At 38.0% G+C, this 5,800-nt stretch overlaps 1 protein-coding gene across 1 annotated transcript in view; it reads left to right on the top strand.

The window, feature by feature from the left end:
• Positions 1 to 5,800, top strand: part of PPP2R3A (protein phosphatase 2, regulatory subunit B'', alpha) — a 117,642-nt gene that overhangs the window by 678 nt on the left and 111,164 nt on the right. The window lies entirely within an intron of this gene.

Below are 5,800 nucleotides of genomic sequence, written 5' to 3'. Positions count from 1 at the left end.
AACAAAGGTAAACGGCGGGCTGGCCAGCCCCGGCTCTGCCCTGCAGCCGCGCTCGACCCACCCGAGTGGGCTTCGCTGCTGCGCCGACACCGGCCTCCGCCCCTGCGGGGTTTTCTCTCCTGGGGGACCGATCTCTCGATGGAAACCAGCTGGCCGGAGCTGGAGTTGATGTTGCATCTGAACTATTCCCAATTCTCCGAGTCTGTTAGAGCTTAAGGAAATTCTATCCAGTTTTAGTGGCTACTAAAAGTAAGGAAGGGTAAATTGCTGGTTGTAAATTATAAGACATTATCTTAATAGCAGATGATCTGAAAACACGAAATAAAAAAATTTAACGCAGAAGCTAAAAAGAGCGACTTGTGGTCCCTACCAAAATGTGAGGAAACACCAAAATGTGAGGAAACAGTCCTCTTCAAATTAGTTTTGTACAAAACATCCCCCCAATTTTTGTTGCCAGGCACTTTTCTTTGTTCTTTATTAAGTCTCAGACCTCAGTTTCTTGTTAATAGAGCGACCAATGCCTAGACCCTAACATTAAGAATTTCCATACTAGGTCAGATCATGTGCATCTAGCCTTTGTGGTAGGGAAACAAGCTTTACTTTCTTGGTAATACCATTAAAAATTATCTCAGTTTCATCTCTTTCAGTAGTACCTATGACTTTTAATGAAAACCTCTTACAACTCTGAACCATTCCTAATTTATACATACAACGTATTCATATTTGCTGCATCCAAGTGCCTCTCCTGTCCACTCAGGCAGAATAATTTATAGCGTGAGGTACTTGTGGGGAAAACTTGGACCTCTTACATAACCTGGGAGCTTAATTTTGAGGTCAGGGGAAACAGTTTTTTAAAAATCGAAAGCTTTGGAGAAATTTTTACCAGAACCAACTTGGCTGGGAGTTTAAAACTAGTTTTATCCACTAACAGTGTGACCATTAAGCAGTTAAAGATTTGTATTCATAACAATTAGCGTATTTTAAATGCAACTTAGTAGCCTGGAGAGTGAAGATCTGAGTTTATCTTTGCCTGAATTATTTCTATGTTAATTTTTAGCTGAAACTAGCTGCCTTAAGAGAATGAAACTTTTGTTTCAGTAAGAAGAGACTAACAGAGATAAATAATTTTGAACTGTGGGAATACTTGAGGAGGCACCTGTTCAAATTATAACTTTTTACTTTAAAACTCCTCAGAAGCTCTTTATTACCTATGGCAAAGTCTCCATTGATATGCCCCTGCCACCGTTCAGTATGCTTAAGCTAAAGCTTCACTTCCTTTCTAAATATTTTCTTGATCTCCTCACCCTCAGCAAAAACCCTGCATCTGGAGGTACATCCGTGGTACTATTCACATTTTGAACAAGGGTTTGAACATAGTAAGTCTTTGTTGGGGAGAGTTAAACTGCAGTATAGGGTGTTGAGCAAACTCTTGACCTGTCCTCACCCTCCAGTTGTGAGAGTTATTTGACAGTAATACAACCAACACAGGTGTGGCAATCAAAAATACCAAATGTCGCTTGGGAAGGCCAAAATCACCCTTGTTGAGAAACTGTTTTAAGCTTGCTGCCTTCACACCATAACACCACTGATACTGCATTGTCCTCATTTGCTTCTCTGTCGGTTTTTTACTGTCCTAGGTTTGAGGGTAAGAGAGTCATTCGTTTATTTAACTACTATTTGAAAGAGGGCTTGTCAGCTAGATATTAGTTGACGTATTGGGTACAGTATTAAAAGCAAATGATGTGGTCTCTCTACTTCTGGACATTGTAGTCTAAAGAGTGAGAGACATACAATTATATAATTGCCTCATTAGTTGTGATAAATTCTGGGAGAAGTATAGAGTGTTCATAGTACATAAAACAGGGGCCCTGTACTATTTTTCATTAGGTTCCTGTTTCTTTGGGAAATGACCTTCAAGGTGAGGTGGATTCTGAAGAATAGAAGAAGTTACTAGATAAAGCTTTAAGAGATGGAGTCTAGCTGAAGCAACAGGACCTTTTATATATAGGAGCCAGAGGCCAGTGTGGTAGATTATAAAGAGTGATAAGAACAAGGTGATACAAAATGAAGCTGCAGGAATAGGTAAGGGCTTTTATTGCAAGCACTACTTCTCTATACAGCCCAGTTATCAGAATCACAGAAGGAACTTACAACAACACTAGTGGCTGGACCATCTTTTAATGAGTGTTATCTACCTATATAAAAGGGCTTACTCTTTCCCTCAGCTGCCATTTTTTCCACATCTTCCAAAGGGATAGCCACTGTTAGTAGTTTTGTGTATCTTTTTAAACTTTCTGTAGGCAATCAAGCAAATGTATATCTTATTCCCTCCTGTTTTTTACACAAAATGGTATCATACACAATGCTGTATACTTGCTTTGTTCTCTTAATGTCTTGGAGATCTCTCTACTTCGATATATAGGTATCTTTTTAAAATATATATATATATAGTATTCCATCATATAGATACAACACAGATTATTTCACCATTTCTCTGTGCTGTTTAAATAGTTGCCAGGAGTTTACTATAACAAACAGAACTATGTATATGCAAGTTCAACTGTGTGTGAATATATTTGTAGGATAAATATCTAGAAGTGTAATTGTTGGGCTGGATATGCACACACACACGTATTTGGAGATATTGGAGAGAATGGTTTGGAAGTAAAACAGAATGAATGTGAGATACAGCGGACCTTAATTTAAGATACTGAGAGCTATGAGGTAAATTGTATCCCTCCAATATTTATACTTCAAAGTCCAACCAGCAGTGTGACTGTATTTGGAGATAGTCTTTAGGAGATCATAAAGATGGAGCCCAAGAGTTGATGGATTGATGACATTATAAGATGACAACCTGTGTGAGCACACAGTGAGAAAGTAGCCATCTGAAAGCCAGGAGAAGAGTTCTTATCAGAAATCCTGCAGGACCTTGATCTGGGACCCTTTAGCCTCCAAAACTGTAGAAAAATTAAAATTTAAACCACCCAGTCTATGGTATTATAATGAGGTAGGCTGAACCTACTAATGTACTGTGGTACATTAGAGAGATAGTATGGTGGCTGTAGCAAAGGTAGAAGAGGAAATGGAAAGACTTAGGTAGATATAAGAAACTGTTTTGACAAGATTTGGTGACTTATGTCCAACGGGCAAGTCTAGGATGACTCCAGGGGATCTGCCTTGCCCAGCCAGGTGAATGATAAGAGTTGGTACCTAAGATAGAGAACACTGGAATAATAGTTTTGATACAGGCTTAAAACAGTTCATTTTGGGAATGTGGGACCTTTGAGTGGTGATAACTATCATGGGTTGGGTACCCAAATAGTTCTTTCAAATTTCTGGTAGAAATCCAGAAACTGAGGATTGGGGTGAACTGGGAGCACAGATTTTTTTAGATGTACAAAGAAAGATATAGATGACTCTACACAGGGCAGGGATTGCAGACTAGCATTCCACAGCTGAATCTGACTTGCAGATGTGTTTTTATTTCCCCCAACAATTTTGTTATCATTTAATTTTTAGTGAAGTTGCCAATAACTTAAATCTGAAGATTTCCCATGAAAATTCAGATTTGGGCCTCTTCTTTTAAAATGAGATGTAGCCCTTCTGAGCTGACTCCCATATGGCAACAATTGGTTAGAACTAAATCCTAGTTGTTTCCAGCTGCTTTCTAGTTAACTAAAGAGCCCACCACTCCCTAAAACTCATGTCTGGTCTGCTTTAGTTATTTACTTCTCTGATTCTTTATGTGCTTGAATTTATGAACCCTGCTCTAGGAAAATAATATAAAATTATGATTCACATAATTTGAAACGTTGCACATTTGAAACATTGGATGACTGAAAAATACAAATGAATGGTCCACCCCAGAAATTTGTTTTGTTTAGTTGGTCTGAATTGCAGCCTGTGATTTTTTTTTTTTATTTAAGTTCCTCAGGTGATTACACTGAGCAGTAGAACTTGAGAACCACAGACAGAAATTAAGAAGAGAAGAGGGCTCAGGTCCACCATTTCAAATTGGGTAGAGAAGGATTACCCCAAGAAAGGGATGAGAAGTGGCCAGAGAGATACAGTCTATGACACTTTGCATGTCTTGACTTAGTGTCCTTGAGGGTTTTTTAATTAGATAAGCGATAGCAAAGTTTTATTTTGCATGTATGTATACTTTATGGTATTCATTACTACATAGAATTATGTACACACAAAAAGAATTATACTCAATGACCCATTTAAAGAATTTTAGATTAATTTATGGCAATACGTAATTCTTGCTTTAGATATTTGCTTTAAACTCTAATTCCAGTTTAAAATGTGTCATAAAAGGCAAAAGAAAGTATGCTTAAAAAGAGAGAAGTCATCAAGTAAAGATGTATACTGAAAATGATGTGTTGAATTAAGTAACATGGAGTCTTTGACCTGAACAAGAACTCTTTCAGGTTGAAAAGGCTCAAACCCTATTAGTGTCATGGAAATAGTGAATGCTGGAAAATCTTTTGAGTTTGCTCAAATAGAGGAGTAAAGAGAGGGCAGGTGTTTTATATCTTTCTGTGGCAAGTGCTTAATCTCTTGGGTACCCAAATAGTTCTTTCAAATTTCAGGAATCTAGCTCCATGGTGCCTGGAATGCCCACCTCTCATGTTAGAGGGGTCTTGCTGGTATCTGCTTGGAGACTTTGTGCTTTTCACAAAGGTGTTCTTGCCAGGATCCTTGAGACTTACGTGTTGGTAATTATGCCCTCAGTCTCCTCTCTGGAAAGCCATAGCACTCCTAAAGGACTTCATCCTCCCATTGAACAGATGAACAGATACCAGGGTGTTGGCATTTTTTAAATGGATACTTGACTGTGTTAGGGAATATCTCTCAAGCTGTTTGATTCCCAGGGGTAGTTTATGCAGCTGTGTTTTTTTCCAGTTAACTTGATACAGCTTTTTTCCCAATTACATGTGTCTAAATTAAACATACTTTGAAATTATTATTGGTGGTGATTAAAAGGTATGGATATAAATTAGAGGAGTGGGCTCTCATTCAAGTCAGAGAGTAAGAGAGTACTGAGCAAAACTTTGGTTTCCGAAAGTTTGTATAAATACTGTCACCCTAAAGACCTTGGTTTAGAATGACTGTCTCTAGTGGGTTGTCATGCAGACAGATGACCAGTCTGTCTCAATCCACCTCTACCTCTTTGGCAACTTTATTATGGCACAGTAGGACTTATAGTTCCCATTTTGAAGAGTTGTGATCTACCAGATCAGAAATGTGAGGGGTAGGAAAATGGCAAGCATTTTTAATGAACAGTGGTGTTTATTTGTACCAGTTTATGAGGGATTAGCTGCTATAGATGCCATGGGTTGAACATTTAGGTGGATGATGATTAACTTCTGTGCAAAGGATAACTTTGTGACATGAATAGTAGACTTTGTGTAAGATGGTTTGTACTAGGAATCTCAGATAACAAAGTATTTTGTTTAGAAACTTAAATGTGCTTAGCCAACTATAGAAAATCCACTACACTATGTAGGTATTATGCCTGAATGGTGATATCTGGCGGAAAAAGTTCTTTGCCAAGGTGGTACAGAGTTCCATTGATTTATAGAAGGGAGAGAATGCTTGGGTGGACAGAGAACTTGGAGTCACTTCTTAGGTGTAAGGCCTTGATCAGTCCACTTGACCTGAGTCATTTATTTTTCTTGAGTTAAAATTTACATAAAATTAACCATTAAAAAATTATATATTCATTATATTATCCTTCATTTTTGTACAATATATGGTTTCCTGTGAAATTCCCATCACCAATTCACCAGTG

The sequence above is a fragment of the Condylura cristata genome, unplaced genomic scaffold, assembly GCF_000260355.1.
Source record: "Condylura cristata isolate star-nosed mole 26May11 unplaced genomic scaffold, ConCri1.0 scaffold00014, whole genome shotgun sequence".
NCBI lineage: Eukaryota > Metazoa > Chordata > Mammalia > Eulipotyphla > Talpidae > Condylura > Condylura cristata.
The sequence above is the reverse complement of the archived record's forward strand: the minus strand, read 5'-3'. Positions and strand labels throughout refer to the sequence as shown.